Consider the following 27,780-nt stretch of genomic DNA (forward strand, 5'->3'; position numbering starts at 1 on the left):
TAGGGAAACCCTAATCTTGCGTCGTCGTACTCCCACTGAACCGCAGCCGCTGCTGGGCTCCCACTCGTCTCGCGATCTCGCCGAGCCTGACGTCTCCGACGCTGCTGCGTCGACGTCGCTCCTCCGGAGCTGCTGTTGCTGCTGCTCCGTCTCCGGCGTTGCTGCGTCGTCCTTGACACGGCTGCTGGCTCTGCCTCGGTGTAGTCGCTGCATCAGCGACGTTCTCACCGCAACAAGCCCAGCCGAATTCTCGACCACGAACAGCCATCAATAACAGCCGCCGCCATCGCGAATTCCGGCAGCCCGTGCCTCGCTGGCACTGCTGCACGAAGACACCTAGCCTCCACGTTGCTGTCCGTCTGCTCGTGAGGACGCACCTGCCGCTGCTGCAAGTGTGACAACGTCGCTGCTGCCGCTGCGTCGTTCTCGTCACGACTGCTGCGTCATCGCCCCCGAGCCGGACCACCGCTGCTGCCCGTCCAACAGCGCCGCTGCTATTTTTGCTCGCTGATCGCCTGCCCGGCGTCGCAGCTGCTGCTGCCCGAAATTCCGCAGCTGAACTGGCATAAACTGCCCAGCTCGCGATTCCATCATCACATACGAATTGTTGAATGTTGACGGCAACACAATCCACACAATAAAACATGTGATAATTCGAAGGAATAATTACACGCAATCATTACATAATTAGTTTATACAAATATACCAATTCACTAGTCAAAGAATCAATTGATTCGTATAGCTAATGATATACGTACTTCATAAAACCAACTCATATGTAAAAAGTTAGATGCATTCAAGCAATTCACATAATATGAAATTAATCCACATAATTAGAGCCAAAAATTGGCTCTGATACCAATTGATGGGGTTTGGAGCCCCTTGCACAGCGGAAGACTTGTACAAAACAAATAAATCAGATAAGGATCTATTTGACCGATTATGCGATTAATCAATTCACATGTTAAATAGATAATTGCATGCTAGAACGCAAATAATTCATGCCTAAAAAATATAAAACCTAAACATGAATACTACGGTTTAGAGTTACCGATTTGATTCTCCAAAGAATCGTCGATTGCTCGCGCCTTCTCCACGTGATGATCTTCGATACTAGACCACAAATCTTCTCTCTAGTTCCCGAACTGTATCTAGATATCAGGGTGGGCTGATCTTATCAAAATATTAGGAATCGAATAAAGAAGACAGAAGAAATCCTTTTGAGAATAGGTGAAGAATTTGAAATTCTCCACAGCTGGAGATTTTCGAAAATTTGGAAAATTTTATGAAATAAAATTGTGTTAATTCTGTCTCCTTTATTCTCCTATTTATATTAAGTTCCTTTTGGGCCCAGACAGGGTTCTATGGAAGGTTTTGGATATGGGCTCATCCAATTTACTTTTTACTAATTAAATTGAACCCACAATTTAATATAAGTTATAATTGGAATATTACGAGCAGCCACTACAGAAGTAATATTGAACTCTCCCCATCCGAATCCGAAATTACAAGTAATCCGGGTTTCCGTTATTTATTACTTATTTCCCGCGCTTAAGATATAAATGTCCATTAATTAATTAATGTCTGCTATGACCTTAATTAATTAATATCTTATTAATTCCAAGAGTGGATTTAGCAAGAAACATTTATTTATTATTCATAGAGTAATAAAACTCAAACTGACTAGTTTTCTGAATAATAAAACCTTGTTCGAGCTCCTCTTGAGGACATTATCAAACGAGACTCACCTCGCGCACGTTTCAACATAATAGCAATCCTAGCACCGCTAGATATTAATCACCACTACCCAATATATCAAGATTATTGAGTTGCGAAAAACCCGCACCATTTGATAAGTCAAAGTAGTGCATAATCAATACCCTATGCTCAATGCTAACATATGTAGATTAAGAAATAGTATTTTATCAAGACCTAGTCTTTCAGTAGATAGCATAAAGACACGTCTTGCTGTTAGATCCGTTCAGTGCTATACCACACCAATGTCATCTTATTTCAGTAAGGCTTAGAAATATGCGGACTGACATTGCAACCTTTCACGATAGGTAGCCAAAGCCTATCTAGGTTGTGAAATTCTTCTTTTTCTTTTGCAAAGCATTGCATAGATCTGACCGTGTTACCTTAAAGTGGACGACGCCCACAACCGGTCTACTAAGCAAAAGACTTAGACTTTGTTTACTTCTTATGCATTTAAATGTTTGTAAAACATCTTATAAATGCACAAGCAAACACAATGTAATAATAATAGTGATTCTATTCGTGCGAGACTGCTCGAATAATACTGAATCGGGTTAAAAGTGGATTGTAGAGTTTTACGTATACAAGCAAGATTCTATTCGCGCGAAACTTGCTCGAAACATGCTTTTCAGTATACCAAACCTAACATCCTCTTCTTCCTCGATCTCTTCCTCGGTCTCGCTACTCTCATCACCAGGTCCAGAGGCCTTGGGGAGTGGGTGGGGAGCTTTCCTGACCGAGATGAGTCTCTGAGATTTCCTGGGCCGAGAGACGACAATTGTCTTTCCCTTCCGTTTGCACTCCTTGACAACTCGACGCTCTTCCGCGGCGTCTACCTCATCTTCAGAGTCGGGAGTCTCTCCCTCCTGCATGCTTGTCGCCCCTGGGGCCAGGAATCCTGATCCCTTAGTCTGGTCATCCTCTTCTACTTCGACAAGCAAACTTCGCCGGACCATTCTCCTTGACGCCCGCAGATCAGCGGGTGAGTCCTCTGGTTCTTTCTCCAGATCCACTACCTCCAACGGCCCGTCCTTTTCGGGCCTTTGTCCTGCAACATCAACAGGGACCTCGTCCCCTCCAGAATTCTTAGAGATTTCTCCCTCAGCACACGTAACTGGGGTTTCCCCCATAGATTTAATCGGGGTCTCCTCCTTAGGTTTGTTAGGGATTTCTCCCTCGGACACAACTGGGGTTTCCCCCTCAACAAGCAAAGTTGGGGTTTCCCCCTCATGATCAAACGGGGTCCCCCCCTCCACATACACAGTCGGGGTTCCCCCCCTCCCCACATTCTTAGAAACAGGGGTTCCCCCCCTCACAGATTCAACTACCTGTGTTTCCCCTTCCATTAATTGTACGGTAGATGCATTACCTTCCCTCGCGATTCCATCCACCGAATAATCCACCGCCATCCTGTCAATTTCGTCTGCAAATCTGCTGACGCTTTCCTCCTCGAGTCCGCTGCCGCCCTTTCCCTGTTCTGCACTTTTTGGGTTCGGCCCAGTTGCTGCATGCGCCTTTGATTCCTCCGGAATTGCTGGCGGTTGCTGACGAAACATCAAGAAACGGGAGAACAGTTTCTCAGCCTCTTCTTTACTTCCGAACTTCTCTTCTAGTTCCTTCAAGAATGCTTCCTCATCGGGACTTTTGACGGTAGAGGAACCTGAAGGGCATGGTCTTCTTTTGGTTTATATGTATATTCCTCGGGTTTTCGTATGTAATTTGGAGTGTATCCAACTGATCAGGAAGAGATTTCCGACCCAGCTGAGTCGTTGGTACGACAACCGAGACCTGGCTTCAAACAAGTTTCCTCAACCCACTTCTACTGATTAGTATAATGGAGGTAAGGGTCGAATCCCACGAGGATGGACACGTTTTGATAACTGCGGTGACTTTCCTGGGTGTTTTGGTTAGCTACCACGCTTGGGTTGAGATTTTACCTAGGCGAGAAATAAAGGTGGTACTCTACTGACTAGTAGGCGTGAAAATAACAGGCATGTGGTGGTGTTCGTGAAACTAGGGGACAAGGTGTCTCAGAGGCATATGGAAAGTAGACAGTTACTAAAAGAGGAAAATTAGACAACAAGGTATATCTGGTGGCTGGGGGCTCTCTGACAGATCTGGATAGTACAACTGAAAAGTAGGGAACAAAAGCAAAAGTAACTTAAAAGTAAAAGTGGTCCAAACTAAAGTTGATTTTGACGTTTTCTTCTTCACCAAGTATTGACAAAAATCATATGAACACAGACACCATAACTAAACTTCAGATTCATAAACTCAAACTCTAGATCCATCAATTAAAATGCTCAAACTTAAATTAAACGGTGAAACTGCAATTTTACTTCTACTGACTGACATGCAAGGTGATAATCACGGCGCAGAAAAGAAACTCATGCACCGAAAATTGACTAAACATAACTACAACTGCAGGTCGACAACTCCAGATAAGAAAGCACTCAGAAATTAAAAGCAATAACTAGATCTAACTTCCCTAGGCAGAATGAAGCAAACTCGAACCAAAGTGACATGCGAAATAGAAACTTCATAACTTAAACGTTGGAAAATAACAAAGTACTTCAAAAGGCAACAACGATGAGTGTTTGCAACAAACCAACGATGAAAGCAAGTAAAGATTAAACTAGAAAGCAAAGTAACGATTGTTTTGCCACTCCAGGCGATGATACTACTATACTACTACGACAACTGGCTGGAACAGTGGATCGATGACTTCTCCGGTGGACTTCTGGACGTCAAGTGACCATGGCTATGGCGAAGAACGAGAGACTGGATAGTGCTGAAGGAACTGATCTTCTAGAGAGAATTCTACTAAGTGCGGTGGCTGAACTCTAAAGGCAAACTCCTTCTCTCTCTCCAAGTGGCTTCTTTTATAGGGAGGCTTGCCCTTGCTTTTAGGGTAGACTTCCTTCAAGTTTTGACTTTTATGCCCTTGTTAATGATCATCCCAGCTATCCTTCTTGTCCATCTCGAGCCTTTTCTCTGGCATGCATCCTGGTCAGTATTGCACCCTTCTAGCGCCCTTTTCACTTGCGTCGCCTGAATCGTCTCCCACTGACTTGGATCCTTTAATCATGCACACTTGAGCAACTGTTTTGCAGATAATACATGCATTTCACGACATACTGACCAGTAACCAAGGCTTAGAATACGACTTATCAAACTGCTCACACTTACCACATGCTTGTCCTCAAGCGTGAAGACAAACAAAAAGAAATAAGTCGAATTCGAGCCTGGTTACTCCCCCTGACCGACTCTATCTAACTAGACTCAAGACTCTGACGCAAAGAAAAAGAAAACAACAACGACACAAACATATAAAACACATAGTCAACTTAAACACATAGAACAGGCTATATTTTCAACCACCCTTCCCCTCGAGATTAGGTGCAATCCGGCCTTAGGAATCCTTGAACTTCCGCCGCCCCCCTTTTCTTCCCCAGTCAGTATATCTGCTTGTCAGGACCACCCAATCCTAGGCCAAACACTGGGTTCACTCAGTCACTCATTCCTCACAGGGGATGTTAGGACTGTTTTCTCTCAATGCTAAACCACAGATGTTTCGGACTTAGATCTCACATGCAGCTCCTGAAGGTCTTTAAGGCTTGTAATGAGGCTAGTGGTTTGTAGTGTTTGGGTTAGTTGTCCCTAAGGCTCTATGGTTCAAAAACTAACTACTTATTTGATGAGGGAGAACTGTGTGCATTCGGGCTTCTGGCTAGGGCTTCTTCTTCGGCTGGACAATTTCTGACATTGGCTTCCAACTGGTCAGTAGCTCTTTGTGGCTTCGCCACCCTTATTCCTTCTTTCTCCTTTCTCTTTTTGTGGTCAAATATCTGCGACCATTTTCTTCAATTTTCTCTTCTGTGGCTTTGCCACCCTTATTCCTTCTTCTATTTTTTTGGATCTGGAAATTTTAAGATCGATTTTCTCCTTCTTTCCTTGCTTTTCTTTTCTTCAGCTGGTTCCTTTTGTATGTCCTCCTGGGCAGTTGCTTCCTTGCCTTATGCCTTGCACGCACACAGTTCCAGTGGCTGATGGGTTATTTCGGGGTATAAGTCAGGCTAGAAAATGGGGTTCTAAGGGTAGGGATTTCTTCTTTCTTCTTTCTTTTTTTTTTTTTTTATGTGAGGGGTTTTCTACTGCCTTCAGGGTTTGCTACACGCGGTCACCTTGCCCTAGACATCATGTGGTAGCCTCTTTTCTTTTTTCAGTATTTAGTGGAAAATAGTTCCACTTTGGGGTTTCTAACTCACCTTTTAAGAGGGCTTTCGTGTCTGACCTAAGGGATGGGTTTTTCCTTCATACTTGCATCATCTATACTGACTAGGGGTTACTGGGGGGGGGGGGTAGTTTCTGTTTTCCGGCATGCCTTATCTCCCTCAATTCCCTTTACCGTCAGTTCGAGGCAGTTGAGTTTTAAGCCCATTCATGAAACATAACACATAATTCCTAGACCTAAACAAACCCTAAAAAAACTAACATGCACTGACTCAAATAACACATATATATACATGCCATACTGGCCGTTTGCTCCCCCCTCTCGCTTCACAAGTGTCTGCCCCAGATACAGGCTGTGAAGTAAAAATTAGGAATGACAAGTATGACAGACACACACTTATAACAAACACATATTATATCTAAAAACTTCTCACACTTAGACTATGCAATAGGCTAAGTGGGAGAGTTTCAGATATATTCCTAGATATATAAAACAAAACAGAAAATTTTACAAACATGTTATATAAATATATAAACTCCTCACACTTAGTCTACGCAGTAGGCTAAGTGTGAGTTAACATGCTTATAACAAAACACAAAGAAAAACATGATAAAACACATGCACCAAAGTAGCAAACCCTTTACTTCTCACACTTAGACTATTAAATAGGCTAAGTGTGATGAATGGGGTTTGCTCACAATTAAAACACATAATTCTACCTATTAACAAAGTAAAAAAAACAGAACTAAAAGAAAACTTAAAAATTAAAAAAAAACTAACTGGTCAGTTTGGGGGTGGTTCGATCAGATGTTCCTCCTGCTCCTTCTTGGTGCAAGGTTCTGTGCAGGTGGGTCCGTTGGTTCTTCTTCAGTAGGTCCGGGATGGTTGTCATCTTCCTCCTGTTGTCCATCACCTTCTTCTTCCTCAGTTCCGGTGGATTTTTCTTCCTGTCCTCCATGTCCGCTTGTCCCAGCTCGAATGCTTGCCTTTCCTCGTGCCAATTCCTTTAGGATGCTCTCCATTAGGGTTGTTAGCTTCGCCATCTCTGCCCGTGATTGTCTATTCTCCTCAGCCAGCTCAGTCACTGCCCTCTCCAGATTTTCTTGCCTCAGCCTTTGCGCTTGGTCGATCTGCACAGCTTGCACCTCCTGGCCTTGTTGTGCCCTTCCTCCAGGGGCTTCTCCCATTTGGTAGAACTGGGGTACTCCTTCTCTGTAGTATACCAAGTTGGTGCGGACGAAGAAGGGTATATCAAACAGGCCAGGAGCGTCGACCATGTACATTGGAGATTGGTCTTCTGCCTCTGTTATGATGATGTTGTTGCGCACGAAGGCTCCTAGTATGTGGCAGAGGGACAAGTTTCTGGCTGGGTAGGTGGCTATCAGGTGGCATTGGTAGGCTGTCTAAAATCCCAAGTGCAGTTTTCTTCCACGCTTAGCGCACCATACCAAGTACAATTCGGTCATGGACGTTCTTGCAGCTGAGTTGCTCTGCCCCAGTAGGTTATAGCCTAAGTAGAGTTGTACCAATCTTAGCATGGAGTTATTGAAGTGGGTGGATCTGGATTTAGTGGAGGCGAACTGGACAGCATCGGGCTGGGTTAGCTCCTCCCAGGCTTCCTGGGGCTCAAATTCTATATGTCGCCTCGGTACCCCCCTCTCACGGCTTCTCCAGTCTGGTCCTATAGCCTCCTCCAGGCTACACATACCCAGTCGCACAGTCCACTCTATCAGACTCATGGACAGTTCTCCACCGAATATCCTAAAGGAAATTGACACCTCATCTAGGTCTGTAGTGAGTTGGAACCTAAACGTGGTGAAAAACTCCTTTGCTAATCTCACATATATCTCCGGGTCCCTATTCTCTAACAGCCATTCAAAACCCAATGCTTCCATACTGGCCAGGAAGGAATCACGAACAGATAACTCATCCAAAGAGGGTATGTGGAGTACCTTTCCGCATTTGACTTGCTTGCTACTGTCATCCTTGTCGTCAAATGCGTCCTGAAGCTTTTTGGTGTCGTAGTGCTTCATGTCCTCCATAAGCTCATCAGTGAGCGTTACCCTCCACCGCCGGTACACGATCCTCTCTACCGGAGGATGGACTAGTTCAAGTTGGTTGTTGGGGAGCTGCTGCTCATGGTATTCTCCTTCTAGAGAGATATCACTCTCCGAGTCAGACTCCTCGCTGGAAGTGTAGTCGCTGTCGCTTGATCTCCCTCTCTCTTCCGGCTCTCTGATCACTATGCTGGCATTGGCAGTGCGCTGTTTCTTCATGACTTGTTTCTTCTTGACAGGGGCTTTCCCCTTTCTCTTCCTTTCTTGGATGTACTTAGTTTCTTCGATGTCCATTGCCTCTGCTTCTTCGTCGGCTTTTGTTGAAATGTCCTCCTGGGCGGTAGGCTCGGCCACCACGCGGTACTAGTATCACTTCTTGCTGCCTCCTCCCGACCTACTGACTCTGATGCGAGGTCCAGACCCTCAGCCACCTTGTCAGTAATCTCCTTCTGGTCAGTCGGCGTTGATGATACTGTCCCTGTTGCTATTTGGGTGTCCTCCTGGCTAGCATTCGAGGGCTCCTCCCCAGGTTTTGTAGGAGTAGTCTTCTTGTCTTCACTCGAAACCTCCACTGCATCTGCTGCTGTGTTTGCTCCTGCCGTGTTGGACTTCCACTTTCCTAAGCATCTTTGTGACACTCTTTGGGGTTTCTGCCTTTCTACCTTGGGGTCGTTTTTCAACACTAGCCCCCTCTTCACTGGTTTCGGTTTAGTTACCACTAAGGCTTCCTCTTGATGTGTTTCTGGCTCTTGCCTCTCCTCTTCAAGTTGTTCGGCCTTTTCCGGTTGTTCGTCTGTCTTCTCCTCCACTGATTGGTGGACTACCCCTTCCGACCTTTCCGCTTCCTTTGTTGCTTCTCCCGTCCCTACTGCCTGGGATGCGAGGTCCAGTACCTCAGCCACCCCTTCAGGGTTTACCACGATCCTATCCCCCTTGCCCAATACCGCTTGGAATTCATCATCCGTCATTAACCCTTGCTTTCTGGCCGTTTCGTTCAGATCTATCTCCTCCCTCTCTGCTTCATCGATTTTGGCCTCAGTGGCCATTATCTCCTCTGCTTCACCTTTCTCGCTCTCTCTTGCTCTCCCTGCACTCTCCTTTTCCTCTGTTTCTCCCCAGTTGGGATCTTGATAGGCTGAAAGAGGGCTGACGTCTAGCGGCTCTGTTTGTTGGTGTATGAGAGAAGGGTGGGAGGGTTCTGATTGTGCAGTTGTTGTTGGGGAAATATTTTCGGATGTCGGAATTGAGGTTTTTCGGGTGGTGGTGGGTGGGTTTTCTGTGGTTGCAGTTGGGGTAGGGTTTGATGTCGCCGGCATTCCTCCAGTTAGGCTAAATCCGGCCAGGGTCGCTGTCCAGTCTTTGTTGGGGTCTTGTTGCCTTAGATACGCTGCCAGTGCGTCTAAGGGAACCATCGCCGGAATTTGTGTCGTCGGCGGTGGTTGTGATCGTTGTGGGCTTGGTGGCTGCGACTCGGCTGTTGCTTGGACTTCTGACGGGGCTTCGCCGGTGGTAGATGCTGGGTTGTTGGTTGCCTTTCTCTTTGCCATGGCTGTGCTGGTGGTGGTTCACGGTGGTTTCTGTAGTGGGTGGTAGTTTTCGGAGTGGGGTGGTGGTTGTGGGTCAGAGAATGCAGGTAAGGGTTTGTAAAGTGAAGGGGAGTAGGCGGTTTGGTGTTTTATAGAGGGGTGGGTAGTTGAGGGTTTTGACCGGTGGTAGGCGGTTGCCAAGTTGCGACTCTTCGTGTGGGAGGCGGTTGCTGATTGGACGTTGCCTGTCACGTCCCTGCTCCACGCGCCCTCCCAGTCTCTGCACTCGCCTGCAAAGCTGCAACACCCCAAAATTCAAACTTTACTCATCCCCCCTCTTCCAATTAGCTAGAAATAGAAATAAAGTAAATAAATGGCTCTTTAATATAATTCAGAGTTTCACCCAAGTGGTATCCTCGTGGTCAGTACGAACTCCAAATTAATATTTAAGATCCGAAAAATCTTTTTGTTGTTTTTCCTTCTTAACTTAAGTTAAATTACGAAATATCTACAATATTTACATCATTACTAAGGGTATTTGAAGTTTTACCCGGCCAGTAAGTATAAATCATATAACGTGGACCAGGTTGAACTCTAAATCCCTTTCCTACTGGTCATTTAGACGCTATTAAAGTGTAGTGGAATTTCATCCACTACACACACCTCTTCATTTTCCCTATATATTTTCAATCTATGTCCATTAACGACAAAAGGTTCAGAGTTAGGGATACTCCCTGAAATCTCGATCGCTCCATTAGCACGTAGTGCAGTGATAATGTAAGGTCCTGCCCATTTGGACTTGAGCTTCCCAAGCATTAGCTTCAAGCTTGACTGGAAGAGTAGTACTTTCTGACCAACTTGGAGATCCTTGGTTCTCATATTTTTGTCGTGCCACATCTTTGTTTTCTCCTTGTACCACATGGCTGAGTCGAATGTCTCCAATCTGAGCTCTTCCAGCTCTTGTAGTTGTAGCTTCCTTTCCTCTTCACAGGCCTTAGCATCTACATTAACCTGCTGAACTGCCCAGTATGCTTGGTGTTCAATTCCCACTGGCAGGTGACACATCTTCCCAAAGACGATGCGATAGGGGGACATCCCGATAGGAGTTTTGTAAGCTGTGCGATATGCCCACAGAGCATCTTCCAACCTTGTGCTCCAATCTTTTCTGGGGGGGTTGACTGTCTTCTCTAAAATGCTCTTTATTTCCCTGTTTGAGATCTCTGCTTGCCCGTTGGCTTGAGGGTGGTAAGGACTGGATAGGCGGTGATGAACTCCGTACTTCTTCATTAATGCTTCGACCGTTCGGTTGCAGAAGTGAGTGCCTTGATCGGAGATGATTGCCCTTGGTATCCCAAATCGGCTGAATATATGACTCTTGAGGAACTTGGTGATTTCTTTAGATTCTCAAGTGCTTGTGGCTTTGGCTTCTATCCACTTTGATACGTAGTCAACTGCCACCAGGATGTAGGAGTTCCCATAAGATGAGGGAAAAGGACCCATGAAGTCCATACCCCAGATATCGAACACCTCACAAACTATTACTGGAACTTGCGGCATTTCATCCCTCGCTGAGATCCCACCGGTCAGTTGGCAGCGGTCACAGCCTTTGCAGAACTCGTATGCATCTCTATTTAGGGTTGGCCAGTAGAATCCGCTATCTAGCACTTTCCTGGCAGTCTTTCTTGGCCCGAAATGTCCTCCACATGCCAAGGAGTGGCAGTGCGTTAGTACATCCCGTTGCTCCCAGTCAGGAACACATCTCCTAATGACCTGGTCTGTTCCTGCCTTCCACAAGTATGGGTCGTTCCAGAAATAATACATTGCTTCGCTCTTGATCTTCATCCTCTGAGTTTTTGTCACGTTTGGCACCATTGGTAGCTCCCCCGTCACTAGGTAGTTTGCTAAGTCCGCATACCAGGGTTCCTGTCCTACTTTCTCCTTGCCCTTGGTTGTTGCGTCCTGACCAGTAAGTCTCATCACTTCTTCCCAATCGATCTTCCTTGCGGAGAAAATCACTTCACATAAATGCTCTTCCGGGAATCGATCTCTCACATCCTCACTGTTCCCTTCTTGTATTATTCTGCTCAAGTGGTCCGCTACCTTATTTTCTACTCCCTTTTTGTCTTCTACCTCCCAGTCGAATTCTTGTAAAAGCAGCACCCATCTGATCAGTCGGGGCTTTGACTCCTTCTTCGCAATAAGATACTTAATCGCCGCATGATCAGTATAGACGATGACTCTGGATCCCAGTAGGTACTGCCTGAACTTTTCGAATGAATAGACAACCGCCAACATCTCCTTCTCGGTGGTGTCATAATTCCGTTGGGCTTGATTCAAGGTCTTAGATGCATAGAATATCACGTACCTTTTCCCATCGATCTTCTGACCCAGTACGGCCCCCACTGCATAGTCACTAGCATCGCACATCACCTCGAAGGGGTGATCCCAGTTAGGAGCCTGAATAATCGGTGCAGAAATCAACTTTTCCTTACGGAGGTTGAAAGCAGCCTTGCAATGCTCGTCGAAAACGAACTCCACCTCATTCTGGAGAAGTCTGGTAAGGGGTTGGGCAATCTTGGCGAAATCCTTGATAAATCTCCGATAAAATCCAGCATGGCCAAGAAAACCTCTTATTCCTTTCTGATCAGTAGGGAAGGGTAGTTTGGATATGACATCCACTTTAGCTTGATCCACCTGGATCCCCTTTTCTGACACCACGTGTCCTAAGACAATTCCTTCTGTAACCATAAAGTGGCATTTCTCAAAATTTAAAACCAGACTCTTTGCTTGGCACCTTTCTAGTACCACATCCAAATGTTGCAAGCACGAGTCGAAAGAGTCTCCATAGACAGTGAAATCATCCATAAAGATCTCGATACAATCTTCAATCAAATCCGAGAATATGCTCATCATGCACCGTTGGAAGGTACCGGGGGCGTTGCATAGGCCAAATGGCATACGCCTATACGCATAGGTTCCCAACGGGCAGGTGAACGTGGTCTTATCCTGGTCCTCCGGGTCCACGTAGATTTGAAAGTAACCACTATACCCATCCAAAAAGCAGAAGTACTTCCTCCCAGCCAGTCGCTCCAGCATTTGATCGATGAATGGCAGGGGAAAATGGTCCTTCCTGGTTGCAGTGTTCAGCTTTCGGTAATCTATACACATTCGCCAGCCAGTAACTAGTCTGGTGGGCACTAACTCATTCCTCTCATTCTTGACTACCTAGATCCCTGATTTCTTGGGGACCATATGGATTGGGCTGATCCATTCACTATCTGGTACCGAGTATATAATGCCCAGTGAGAGTAACTTCAAGATTTCCTTCAGTATCTCTTTCCGCATGTTTGGGTTCACCTTTCTTTGAGAGTCTCTATGTGCCTTGGCTTCATCCTCCAGCCTAATGTGGTGCATGCAGACGTCCGGGCTTATACCTACCAGGTCCGTAAGGCTCCATCCAATAGCCTTCTTGTTTTTGCCCAGCACAGTTAGTAGTCTTGCCTCTTGCTCTTCAGTCAGCCCGCTATTGATGATTACAGGGAATGAGTCTTCCTCCCCTAGGTAGGCATACTTAAGGTTCGCTGGCAACTTTTTCAACTCCACTTGCGGGGGCAGTGTGTCTGTAGGTAGAGGGTTCTTCTTTGAATCATCCTCTTGCTCTTGTTCAGCATATGATTTTTCCTCCATACTGGCCGGTACCACGGCCCCTACGGATCGTGCTAGTTCTGACTTCTGACAAAATTCCGTAACTGCTTCTTCGATCTCTTCGTCAGTCAACCCTCGGCTACTGATCAAATCACACCATGCAGCTGCTTCCACATCAGCCTGGGCATACACATCCAAGGCTTGGAGCTTTTCCTGCAATAATTCGGTCTCAAGAAATTCTTGGACTAAGGTGTCAATTACATCAACATAACATAGATTTTCAGAATCTATTGGTTTTTTCATGGCTTCAAAGATGTCAAAGACAAATTTCTCACCATTAAAGTCAATGCAGATTGTCCCCTCGGCCATATCCACAATTGTCTTAGCCGTTCTTAAAAATGGTCTCCCTAACAGTATCCCGCTAGACTCTCTAGCTTCTGGTTCACTCATTTTTATGACATAAAAATCAGCGGGATAAGTAAAATTTTGTATCCTGACCAACACATTTTCTAAAACACCCTAAGGATTTATACATGACCTATCAGCCAGTTGGGTCAACACCCTAGTATTTGACAACTTTACCCCCTTTAACCGATTATAAATGGATAACGGCATAACATTGATAGATGCTCCCAAATCACACATTGCATGCTCGATTTTCACATCTCCAATTGTTATGGGTAAAGTAAACATACCTGGGTCGGCTCTATTGGGTGGTAGTTTCTCCTGTACAATGGCTGACGCTATTCCTTCCACCATGATTTTTCCATCCTCCTGGGCCTTTCCGGCTGTAAACTCCTTTATAAACTTCCCCAGAGGGGGTAGTCTCACGGCTTGGAGGAATGGTATGGTGACATCCAGCTTCCCAAAGATCGACATGAAATCCACAGGGTTTTCCTTCTTCCTCTTCTTCCTTAGCCTCTTCAGTTAGTCCTTGTGGACTTCCCCTGGGTTCCTCCTGGGTTCGAGGTTCCGATGCGGGCATTGCTCCTTCGATTTCTCATTTCCAGGTCGTGTTTCTCCCTCCTTTCCTTCCACAGTAGGCTTCTCGTTTAGAAAATACGGATCCTCCATCTGAGGCAGAGGCCTCTTGAGTTCTTCCGCTGAGATGGTGTCGCTCAGCACCCTTTCTCTACTAGACTCCCCAACAGGGTTCTTGAGTTGAGGTCCATTATAGGCTGTTCCGGACCGCAATGTAATCTTACTCACATTTGCCGTTTCAGGTACATGGACTGTAGATGGGAGTTTCCCTGAGTTCCCTTTCATTTCGCCCACCGAGTTAGCGAGCTGGGCCAACTGTCTGTTCATCATATCCATATTTGCCCTATGCTCCTTCTGGGCACTTTGCATTCCTTGCATCGTTTCATTACTGGACTGCAAGTCGTTTTTAATGCTTTGCTGCGAGGCAAGCAACTCCCCCATCATGTCCTCCATAGACCTCCTTGACCTGTTTGGGTGATGGAATTGGGTTGAGCCATGGTGCTGGTTATACTGGGGTGGTGGGTTTGACTGGTAGCCCGAGAAATTTTGTTGGTTTTGGTTCTGTGGGTACTGATTATACTGGGCAGGAGGGTTGTACTGGTCGTGGTTGTGCTGGTACTGATTTTGGTTTTGGTTGTGGCTGTTATGTTGAGGCCCTGGGTTAAATTGGTTCTGGTTTTGGCTCTGGTTGTTTCGCTGATGGGGTGGCACATAGGCAGGGTTCAGGTTCTGGTTTTGAGGGTTTTGGTTCTGAGGATGCTGGTTTCTTCCTACCCAGTTAGACTGGTAGTCAGGGTTTGTTGGGCCACGGTTGAGATTTTGGTTCGGGTGGGGGTTGGGTTGATTTGGAGCCTGATTTTGGTTCTGATTCTGATTTCCATCTCCCCATCGGAAATTTTGATGGTCCCTCCACGGTGCATCCCTCTGCCTTCCCGGAATCCAATTGTCGTTGGAATTGTAGTATCTTGCGGCATTTGCTTGCTCCACATCCAGCGAGTTGTCCGGCTGGTCATATGGTAGTTCTGGGGCCTCCTTGCCTCCAGTCGGAGAAGGTGGTGGAGTGTTCTGCTTGATTGCAGTCAGCAATTCCTTCTTTAATTCCTCCATCTTCAAATCCATCCGCTCCTCCTGGTCAGTAGCCGAAGCACTTGCTACCCTTTCTCTGTTGTACCCATCCCTCGCGTTGTCGTACGTCTTCTTCGCATTCAACAGCTTGCGTAACACCTTTTTGGCTTCACTTACTCTCAACTGGGTGAAATCGCCTCCAGATGATGAGTTCGCCAGATCCTTGGTTTCTTTGTTCATCCCCTCATAGAAGGTGTAGTGCACCTCTATATTCTTGCCTTATGCACGATATTTTACTCTTCAATGCGCTTGTCTTTGAAGACGTGAAGAACTCGGCTAGGAACACTGACTTGAAATCGGCCCATGTATTGATAGAGTCGGCTGGCAGGCGCATGAACCAAGTGTTGGCCTCTCCCTTTAGGACAAAAGGTAGGGCCTTCAGTCTGTAATCATCCTCGCTTGCTCCTGCTGGCCGCCTCTGCGCATTACAGATTTTGCAGAAATCATTTAAGAATTCGTATGGTCCCTCGTAGCTCTTCCCACAGTACGTCGGTAGGATTGCGATAACGTGGGGTTTCACATCACAGGCAGTCTGGCCTGGGGTAACCACTATGGCTTGTGGGGGATCTCCGTTGGCGTGTGCGGTAAGTGTTGCGAGCTCGGGATCATCCTCACCTTGGTCAGCCATCCTCACTAGTGTTCTTACTGGTTGGGGTGGAAGCTCCTGGAGTTTGTACTCTAGCTCCTCTTTCTCCTCGTCGCTACTCGTGCCTAGGTCGGACAGTGCTGTCGACAGGCCAGAACGAGTGGTAACGAGTATTGTTCCTCGGGGAAGTATCCTTGGTCTCCACTGGCCAGGAGCCGAGCCACTTCTCTTAAACTGAAAACAAAAAGAAAAGGAAAATTATAAACAGTATGTACACCAAAAAGATCACACACAATAACAGGTATGAACGCCATCCATCCCCGGCAACGACGCCATTTTGAAGGGCATGGCCTTCTTTTGGTTTATATGTATATTCCTCGGGTTTTCGTATGTAATTTGGAGTGTATCCAACTGATCAGGAAGAGATTCCCGACCCAGCTGAGTCGTTGGTACGACAACCGAGACCTGGCTTCAAACAAGTTTCCTCAACCCACTTCTACTGATTAGTATAATGGAGGTAAGGGTCGAATCCCACGAGGATGGACACGTTTTGATAACTGCGGTGACATTCCTGGGTGTGTTGGTTAGCTACCACGCTTGGGTTGAGATTTTACCTAGGCGAGAAATAAAGGTGGTACTCTACTGACTAGTAGGCGTGAAAATAACAGGCATGTGGTGGTGTTCGTGAAAATAGGGGACAAGGTGTCTCAGAGGCATATGGAAAGTAGACAGTTACTAAAAGAGGAAAATTAGACAACAAGGTATATCTGGTGGCTGGGGGCTCTCTGACAGGTCTGGATAGTACAACTGAAAAATAGGGAACAAAAGCAAAAGTAACTTAAAAGTAAAAGTGGTTCAAACTAAAGTTGATTTTGACGTTTTCTTCTTCACCAAGTATTGACAAAAATCATATGAACACAGACACCATAACTAAACTTCAGATTCATAAACTCAAACTCAAGATCCATCGATTAAAATGCTCAAACATAAATTAAACGGTGAAACTGCAATTTTACTTCTACTGACTGACATGCAAGGTGGTAATCACGGCGCAGAAAAGAAACTCATGCACGGAAATTTGACTAAACATTACTACAACTGCAGGTCGACAACTCCAGATAAGAAAGCACTCAGAAATTAAAAGCAATAACTAGATCTAACTTCCCTAGGCAGAATGAAGCAAACTCGAACCAAAGCGACATGCAAAATAGAAACTTCATAACTTAAACGTTGGAAAATAACAAAGTACTTCAAAAGGCAACAACGATGAGTGTTTGCAACAAACCAACGATGAAAGCAAGTAAATATTAAACTAGAAAGCAAAGTAACGATTGTTTTGCCACTCCAGGCGATGATACTACTATACTACTACGACAACTGGCTGGAACGGTGGATCGATGACTTCTCCGGCGGACTTCTGGACGTCAAGTGACCATGGCTATGGCGAGGAACGAGAGACTGGATAATGCTGAAGGAACTGATTTTCTAGAGAGAATTCTACTAAGTGCGGTGGCTGAACTCTAAAGGCGAACTCCTTCTCTCTCTCCAAGTGGCTTCTTTTATAGGGAGGCTTGCCCTTGCTTTTAGGGTAGACTTCCTTCAAGTTTTGACTTTTATGCCCTTGTTAATGATCATCCCAGCTATCCTTCTTGTCCATCTCGAGCCTTTTCTCTGGCATGCATCCTGGTCAGTATTGCACCCTTCTAGCGCCCTTTTCACTTGCGTAGCCTGAATCGTCTCCCACTGACTTGGATCCTTTAATCCTGCACACTTGAGCAACTGTTTTGCAGATAATACATGCATTTCACGACATACTGACCAGTAACCAAGGCTTAGAATACGACTTATCAGAACCTTGCACAGAAGTCGGGTTCCATTCTGAGCGAATACAAGCGCCGAGAAAGTCGGTTGAAACGGCGGTTGTCCGGACGACTCGCCGGACGGTAGTCTGGTGGCTGGGTCTCCCTTCTTCACGGTGGTTCAATGTGCTTTCTTCATGGTTACCTGCAACTCACAATTTCTTGGGTAGATTTGGTTAGGGTTTGAAACGATTTTGGGGAAAATTATTTAGAGAGAGAATTATGCGAGTAGAGAGAGAAGTGGACAATTGATTCTGATTGAAAATCAAATATCTTCAGCCTTTTTCAGAGTGGCAGGCGAACGGTTGCCATATGATGTAAGCAATCGTACATTCCTCGAAAAGCAGAATTCGAATTTCAAAAGGCAACTGCCTTCTCTCCAATCTGCAAGACTCTTCCTTCCCCTAGCAATTTAGAACAAAAGAAATGAAACACCAAATTCCTGGGTCGGATATCATGAGTGACAAAGCAATTTTCCCAAGGAGTTTGGTGTTTCTAAAATATTTTTGGAAGATTAAAATTTTAAATTTGTTTGGATTTTCTTGTTTTTAGAAAGCGACTAAACAATTTACATAGCAAATGAGCATCCCCAAGATTTCCTAGGTTTGTGCAAAACAATTTTTTTGTTCCCCACTTTACCAGACCTAGGAATTCATTAAGGATATTCACTTGCCTGACCATCCTAAGAAATAATAGCAGATGCATGTAGTGGCATCTTCTCCACCACATGCATATCTGTATTATCTCTGTATACCTTCACACTGTGTCCATTTACCAGGAAAGGAACTGAGTTTGGGGCGCTTCCTTGAATCCCTACAGCTCCATTTGCTCGAAGGCCAATGATCGTGTATGGCCCTATCCACTTGGATTTCAACTTACCAGGCATTAGCTTCAGCCGGGATTGAAAAAGGAATACTTTCTGCCCTACTCGAAGTTCCTTGACTCGGAGATTCTTATCATGCCAGAGCTTTGTTTTTTCTTTATACCACATGGCCGAGTCGAATGCCTCCAGTCTTAGTTCCTCTAATTCCTGTAGCTGTAGTTTCCGTTCCTCTTCACAGTCCTGTGCCTTCATGTTCATCTCTCACAGCCCAGTAAGCCCTATGCTCCACTTCCACGGGCAAATGGCACATCTTCCCGAACACTAGTCTGTAAGCAGTCCTATATGCCCAGAGAGCATCGTCGAGGTGCTTACTCCAATCTTTCCTTGTGGTGTTCACCGTCTTTTCCAAGATGTTTTTGATTTCTCTGTTCGAAATCTCTGCTTGACCATTCGACTGGGGATGATAGGGTGTAGCTAATCGATGATGCACACCATATTTTCTCATCAAAGCTTCTATAGTGCGGTTACAAAAATGCGTACCTTGGTCCGAGATTATGGCTCTGGGCACCCCATACCTATTGAAAATATTGGCCCACAGAAATTTAGCTACCTCCTTTGACTCGCAGGTGGGTGTAGCCTTTGCTTCTATCAATTTGGATACATAATCCACCGCAACCAAAATGTATGTATTCCCATATGAAGATTGGAAAGGGCCCATAAATTCCATGCCCCAAACATCGAAAATCTCACAAACTATTATCGGATTCTGCGGCATCTCATCTCTTCTAGAAATTCCCCCGGTCAGTTGACATCTTTCACAGACTTGACAAAACTCAAAAGAGTCTTTGTTCAGAGTCGGCCAATAAAATCCACTGTCCAATACTTATAGGCAGTTTTCCTAGGCCCAAAATGTCCTCCACAGGCTAAGGCATGGTAGTGGTTCAAGACATCCTTCTGTTCCCACTCCGGGATGCATCGTCGGATAACCTGATTTGAGCACATCTTCCAGAGGTAGGGATCATCCCAGAAGTAGTATTTGGCTTCACTCTTCAGCTTCATTCTCTGGGCCCAGGAAATTTCGTGGGACCCTGGTAGTTCTCCAGTGACTAAGTAATTGGCCAGGTCAGCGAACCATGGCTCTGCATTCATCAGACGCTTCCCCCTATCTGATGTTCCTAGACCTGTTGCTGTGAACATTGCTTCCCAGTCAATAGACCTAGCAGACTTCCATACATAATAAAGATGTTCCTCGGGGTATAGCTTCATCCGTATCCCCTTGGAATATTCAGCTCAGATGATCTGCAACCTTGTTCTCCGTCCTTTTTTTATCTTTTACCTCCCAATCAAATTCTTGCAGCAACAACACCCATCTAATCAACCTTGGCTTAGATTCCCTCTTGGCAAGGAGATACTTAATCGCAGCATGATCAGTGTAGACTATTACTTTCGACCCTAGCAGTTATGGTCGAAATTTCTTGAATGAGTACACCACTGCCAGCATCTCTTTCTCTGTGGTATCATAGTTCTTCTGAGCCTGGTTGAGGGTTTTCGAGGCATAAAAAATGACATAGCTTTTCCTGTCAATCCTCTGACCTAGGACTGCTCCGACTGCAAAATCACTCGCATCGCACATTACTTCGAAGGGGTAATTCCAGTCTGGTGCGTGGATTATCAGGGCAGAGAAAAGTCTATCCTTCAGCATCTGGAATGCCTTCTTGCATCCTTCATCAAAATCAAATTCCACATCATTGTGCAAGAGATGCGTTAGCGGTTGGGCGATTTTCACAAAATCCCTGTTGAACCTCCTATAAAAGCCTGCGTGACCCATGAACCCTCTAACCTCCTTCTGATTCGTGGGGTAGGGTAGTTTCGAGATTATATCCACCTTGGCTTTATCCACTTGAATCCCTCTCTCGGAGACTACATGACCAAGGACTATTCCTTCAGGTACCATGAAATGACATTTTTCGAAGTTTAGGACTAAATTCTTCCCTTGACACCTTCTCAATACCAGATCTAAATTGGCCAAGCATGCATCGAAGGAATTTCCATACACCGTGAAATCATCCATAAAAATTTCAATGCATACCTCCAACAGGTCTGAGAAGATGCTCATCATACATCGCTGGAATGTTCCTGGTGCATTGCACAATCCAAACGGCATTCTTCTATACGCATAAGTACCAAACGGGCAGGTAAAAGTTGTCTTCTCCTGATCTTCCGGATCCACATATATTTGGAAGTATCCACTGTATCCGTCCAGGAAGCAAAAATATTGTTTTCCAGCCAACCTTTCCAACATCTGGTCAATGAAGGGCAAAGGAAAATGATCCTTTTTAGTGGCTTCATTAAGCTTCCTGTAATCGATGCACATTCTCCATCCAGTCACCAATCTAGTAGACACCAACTCATTCTTATCATTTTCCACAACTTGTATTCCTGACTTCTTTGGTACCATGTGAACTGGGCTGACCCATTCGCTGTCTGGAATGGAGTAAATAATCCCCAAGGATAGCAACTTCAATACTTCCTTCAGAACTTCTTCCCTCATGTTTGGGTTTAGCTTGCGTTGTGGGTCTCTACGCACCTTCGCCCCCTCTTCCAGTCGGATGTGGTGCATGCAAAGATCAGGGCTGATCCCCACCAGGTCGGAGAGCGTCCACCCTATGGCCTTCTTGTTCCTCCGGATTACTTCCAATAGATCATTCTCCTGCTCCGCTGTCAAGTAGCTGTTGATGATCACTGGGAATGTTTCATCTTCCCCAAGGTAGGCATACTTCAGTGTCTCGGGTAGTTTCTTCAACTCCTTCTTTGGTGTGATGGCTTCCTAGGGCAGGGGGTTTTTCTCCAGACTCTTTGTTGCTATCTCATCCAAGTTTGTTCTCTCGTCTGGACCTTTCACCTGAACAGACCCCGTAAACTCGAATGACAGTGGTTGGTGGCAGAATGCCATGATCGCTTCATTGATCTGTTCATCTGTCAGGTTCTGAGTTAATAGGGTTTCACACCATCCTGCCACCTCCTTTTCAATAGACTGGCTCAGCTCCGAATTGTCAAACTGTTCCTGCATTAACTCAGTCTCAAGATACTCCTGGACCAGGGGGTTAATGACATCGACAGAATGCAAATTCTCAACATCCAATGGTTTTTTCATAGCTTTATCGATGTTAAATGTATATTTTTCCCCATGATAATCCAGGCATATTGTTCCATCAAACACATCTATTATAGTCTTAGCGGTGCGTAAGAATGGTCTCCCTAATAGCACTCCGCTAGACTCAGCAGATTCATTATCACTCATTTTTATCACATGAAAATCAGCTGGGTACAGGAAATCATGCACTTTCACTATCATGTTCTCCAACACACCTTCGGGTGAAATGCATGTTCTATCGGCTAACTGAATTACCACTTTAGTATCCACCAGACTCACTCCTATCAACTTCTTATATATCGAAAGTGGTAACACATTTATTGAAGCCCCTAGATCACACATAGCATGCTCAATCTTTATGTCACCCACAGAGATAGGCTAAGTGAACATACCTGGGTCTGTGCATTTTGATGGCATCCTCCTCTTCTGTATCACATCCGACACATTTTCTCCAATTACTATCTTCCCGTCGGGCTTGGTCTTTCCTGCTATGAACTCTTTGATGAATTTACTAAATGTAGGTAGCTTCAAAGCTTGTAGGAAGGGCAGGTTGATCTCCAGCTTGCCGAAAATCTCCATGAAGTCTTCGGTGTCGTCTTTCTTCTTTTTGGCTTCCCCTCAGTGAGGGAATGGCTTTATACGCTTCAACGTCCCTGCCATACCTGAACGGATGACTCACCGACTTCTTTCCTTCCTTCCTCAATCTCCACTTCAGGCTCCGGGTCTAAGAAAAATGGATCGGCCATCCGAGGTAGTGGTTTCTCCAGATCCCCGTTTTGAAGACCGTCTTCTACTCTGACATTCCTTACCTCAGTATTGATAAGGCTAATTTCATGCATCGGTTATATGGTGAAAAGCGTTACATTTTGCTGGGTCTAACACGGTTTATAAGCCAGGTGTGTGACAAAATCGCTAGATCAAGGAAGTGCTAAAGGAAACAATCTAGCGAAGGAATGAAGTAAAAATGAGCAGAATCTAAGGAAAAAGAAGGCATGAAGGAGGGAGTCAATAGTTGAGGGCATCAAAGTCTATCTATACCTCGCTGGGCCCCACTCCAACGCCTAAAAATAGAGGAGCATGCAACACACAAATTATCACTCTTTTTCGCTCACTCTTAGCTCACACACATAACACACACTTGTGAATGGGAGATCTGGGGTAGTTTGGTTCCGAAGGGTTTTATTTCTTCAGAATTTCAGTCGCAACACCGTCCGCTTGAGGGCGAAGATACAATCTCTTTAAATTTCAGTTTGTTTTGCACTTTACGGTCGAACTTCACTTTTGGGAGTCGATTCGGTTGTTGATGCCACTGATTATCTATTCACTTCTGTTTGTTTGCGTTTATCTGTGATTTTTCAAGTTGATTTACATAGATCCTGCTGTTGAGAGTTTATTTTGACAAGTTATATGTCGATCACTGTTTTTGCTGTGGTGGTACTCGATCTGGGAATTTGGTGATAGATCTGTGGTTTGTTGATTGATTGGAGGTTGTTGTTTAAATCTGAAGTTATGAAATGTTTCTTTTGGTTGCATTTGTGTCGGATGCTTGGATCCGGAGTGGATTTAGCGTCTGAGGTTGGATCCGAAGTGAGGAGGTTGAGTTGTGCATGGATTTTGAGTTTTCCGCTTGCTTTCTGTTTTACTTCGTCTAGCATCTGTAGATCTATTTGGTTCTTCATAATTGCTCTTTAAAATGATTTAGATTCAGTCTGCTCTGTTCCGATTTGGTTCATGTTGTTTTTCTTCTGAGTTTTTACGCAATTCGATTGAAGAAGATGATGTCGCTGTTAGTTAGTACCAGAGTTAGTTGTTTTGCCAGCTTTTCGTCCGTACTCTGCTTTTTTTTTCAGTCATGGTCCCCACAGTCAGTTTGTTTCCCAGGTCTAGGTAATTAGAGTAGCTTCTTAGATCTAGTGATTGTTCGGGTAATTTTTCGTGCATGCTTTTGTTGTTTCGCCTAGGTCTAGCTGTTAGCGTAACAGTTTTAAATTCCCAAGTTAAGTTTAATTTCCTCAACCCAAGAAAAATGCGTGGCAGCAGCCAACCCCAAAAACAAGTCCAAATCCTTGAACATGATTATTACGCATCCATCTCTGTAGGATCGATCCCTACTTCCCTATGCTAGGTTTAGTAAAGTGGTTGAGGGTTTTTGAAAGAGTGCTCTGTGTGTCCGACGACCAGGATTTTCTGACGACCAATGAGTTCCTAGACCGCGTGATCTAGAGGATTTGCTGGACCAAGGAAACCTGTTATATTCTTTCTGTGCGCACACCGTGTAATCATCTCTCTTTTCAAATGGCGCCGTTGCCGGGGATGGATGACATTTATTGTTATTGCGTTTAAGGATTTGGTGTAAATATTTTAATTTCTGTTATATTCTTTCTCCTTGACAGTTTATGAACGCATGCTTCCATTCTGGAAGTTGGGCGAGCTCATCTGGGTCAGGGAGTGGCCAATACAAGTGGCGAGTCAAGGAATCTACATCTACCATCACCACCAGATCAGGATTGAGGACGGAAGATCCATTCCCATTCGAGTCAGAGAGTGAAAAAGAGTGGAATTCGTCGGGAGAGGAGGACCCGGAGTCATCAACAGAAACAGAGCATTCCGAGACCGAGGAGGAGGAGGACCCGAATATGGCTCATCTAGTAGACCCTGATCCGGAGATGGGGTCACTCACCGCACATCTCGACGGTGAACCTGCCCATGCTATAGTCTCAAACCCGCGCCGGAGGTCGATCGATATAAAAAAGAATGTACTCGGAGTTCTACCTACGTTCTCTGGACGAAGGAACGAATGCCCATATGAATTTTTGAACGAGTTCAGTAAATTATGCAGCATTCAAAAGCGACCCAACGAGGCGACGGAGGAGGACTACCGTCTACGAGCAATCCCGTTTGCTCTCAAGGGGGAGGCGAATACTTGGTTGCTAAGGCTCTCACCGGACTCGATCAACACATGGAAGGACTTTAAACTAGAGTTTTTGGACTATTTTTTTCCGCCCAACAAGACGAATGCCTTGAAGAAGGAGATTCAGGAGTGCAAGCAGGAGTACGATGAGTCTCTGAGTTCTTATTGGTCCCGGTTCAAGGGGCTGCTAGATGCTTGTCCGAACCACATGATGATAGAAGCAGAGACCTACTATCTGTTCTACGAAGGTGCAAATCCTGAATCAAAGGACCTGATGAACTCCTCGAGCGGGGGAAATTTTACCAAGAATAAAGCAAGTGAAGCTAGGGAAACTTTGGGAAGGCTGATCGAGGCGAAGAAGGCCTATGATAACCCGCGAAGCATATTGAGGAGAGGGTCAGCCAATGCAGTAATGGAACAAGATGACAAGAAGGTGGCAGATAGGATCGATAAACTGGAGAAAGCCTTGCTAAATGCAATTGAGAAATACAATCCGCATGCTCCAGTGGAAATTGAGAAACCCCCTGGTCAAGAGGAAAGGCAACTTCAGCCGTATTACAGTCAGCCCTGTGAAGGGGAGTGCCAAGCTCAGGCAAATTCGATGGGAAGTTGGAATCCCGACGGAAGTTGGAACCAAGGAAGACAGAGGGATGCTCCCTGGAGGACTCACCCAAACTTTAGGTGGACTGACCATGATCAAGGCCAGCCACCCCCACTTTAGCTCACGAATTATGCACACCCTCCGGAGAGGCAATCCAACTGGTGAGGGAAAGGTCAAGAGGGGCAATTGCAACTAGGGTACAGGAATCAGGACCATACAAATTGGGGAAATAGGAATCAGAACAATCCAGGGAGCTCCTATGTGCCACCTCATCAGAGAAACAACCAAGGGAACTACCAGAATTCCCAACCGAATAATCAAGGGAATCAAGGGTCTGGTAACCAGTACAACAATCATCAAGGGAATTATCGTCAGAACCAAGGTCAAAGGCCAAATTCTAATCAGTTCAACTTCAGACCACAGAGGAGTTTGGATGACATGGTCCACGACCTAGTGAATTCACAGCAGTTCATGCAGAGTAACCTGCACTCCAACAATGACGTGGTGCACAAATTACAAGACGCTCAGTCTGAACATAAAGCCGCCATGGATATGATGGCAAAGCAACTGTCCCAGATCGCAGTCTCCTTGAATGAGATGCGGGGAAATGAAGGGAAGCTTCCTGCCACCGTCAAACCGCCAGACCGAGCAAACATTAGTCAAATCACCTTGAGATCTGGGCGGGGTTATGAAGGACCAACGTTGGAGATTGATGAGGAAGTGCCTATGCAGCCTAGTGAAGGAAAAAAGAGTCAGCTGCATCAAGAGGATAGCTCTAGACCGAGGGAAATCCTTGTTCAGGAAGACCTCCAGAAGGGAGATTTAGGGGGATCCCTACCTCGACCAAGAGACCCATTCTTCCTAGACCCAGAACCTGAAGAAGTGAGCAAGGAAGGAAACAGGGGAGTTGATGAAACCCAGGCTGGGACATCCACCAATGAAGTGAAGCGACCAAAGCCATTTCCATACCGAGGGGAAGCGAAGAAGAAAAAAGATGATACAGAGGATCTCATGGAGATTTTTAGCAAGTTGGAAATCAACCTGCCATTCTTGCAAGCCCTAAAAATGCCTGCTTTCAGCAAGTTCATCAAGGAGTTCATTGCAGGGAAGACCAAGCCAGATGGGAAGATTGTGATCGGAGAGAATGTGTCTGCTGTGATACAAAAGAGAAGGATGCCCTCAAAATGCACCGACCCAGGTATGTTCACATTACCCATCTCTCTAGAGGACATCAAAGTCGAGCATGCTATGTGTGATCTAGGGGCGTCTTTTAGGGAGACCATTTTTGCTTACCGCTAAGACCATTATCGATGTCTTCGATGGAACGATTTGCTTGGATTATAATGGGGAAAAATATACTTTTAGCATAGTCGAGGGGATGAAAAGGCCTTTAGATGTTGAGAATCTCTATGCTATTGATGTTATTAACCCCTTGGTCCAAGAATATCTCTTGAGATGGAATTGATACAGGAACAAATCGACAACTCGGAGTTGAGTCATTCGATTGACAGAGAAGTTGTAGGATGGTGTGCAGCAATGAACACAACAGAATTGACAGGTGAGGAACTCACGGAGGCCATTATGGAGTTTTGCAAGAGTCCCGAGTCAGCCAAATCTAAGGGATCGGCTCAGTGGCTAGTCTGGAGAAATCTCCTGGGTCTGGGAAGGAGGCATTACCAGAAATTGCGGACAAAAATCCCCTACCCCAGGAGACGTATGGAACAAAAAAGGAACTAAAGACGCTTCCACCAGGCCTCAAGTACGCTTACTTGTAGGAGAATGAGACATTTCCGGTAATAGTCAACAGCAACCTGACCAAGGAGCAAGAGAAGGAGTTATTGGAAGTCATCAAAAGAAATAAGAAAGCGATAGGGTGGACTCTCTCGGATTTGGTAGGAATAAGTCCTGATCTTTGTATGCACCACATTTGTTTAGAAGAAGGTGCGAAGGCTCATCGAGATGCACAACAGAAACTGAATCCGAACATGCGAGAGGAGGTCCTAAAGGAGGTGTTAAAATTGCTTGACCTAGGGATCATCTACTCCATTCCAGACAGCGAGTGGGTCAGTCCTGTCCATATGGTACCAAAAAAATCTGGAATACAGGTTGTTAAGAATGAAAAACATGAGTTGGTACCCACCAGACTAGTGACGGGGTGGAGGATGTGCATCGACTACAGAAAGCTGAACGAAGCCACGAAGAAGGATCATTTCCCTCTACCTTTCATTGATCAGATGCTAGAAAGACTGGCTGGCAAGCAGTACTTTTGTTTCCTTGATGGATACAGTGGCTATTTCCAAATCTACGTTAATCCAGAGGACCAAGGGAAAACCACATTCACGTGCCCCTTTGGTACCTATGCATACCGAAGAATGCCGTTTGGATTGTGTAATGCACCGGGAACCTTCCAGCGGTGTATGATGAGCATTTTTTCGGATCTGTTGGTAGTATGCATTGAGATATTCATGGACGATTTCACCGTATACGGGAACTCATTTGATACTTGTTTGGCTAGCCTTGATC

General features: G+C 45.4%; 1 pseudogene; it reads right to left on the bottom strand.

The window, feature by feature from the left end:
* Nucleotides 1–22,584, bottom strand: part of LOC148934190 (uncharacterized) — a 43,219-nt pseudogene extending 20,635 nt beyond the window's left edge.
* Between the last annotated feature and the right edge of the window lie 5,196 nt (nucleotides 22,585–27,780).

Source organism: Salvia hispanica, chromosome 1 (assembly GCF_029641045.1).
Source record: "Salvia hispanica isolate PSC_SH4W2 chromosome 1, Shi_PSC_v1, whole genome shotgun sequence".
NCBI classification, from domain to species: Eukaryota; Viridiplantae; Streptophyta; class Magnoliopsida; order Lamiales; family Lamiaceae; genus Salvia; species Salvia hispanica.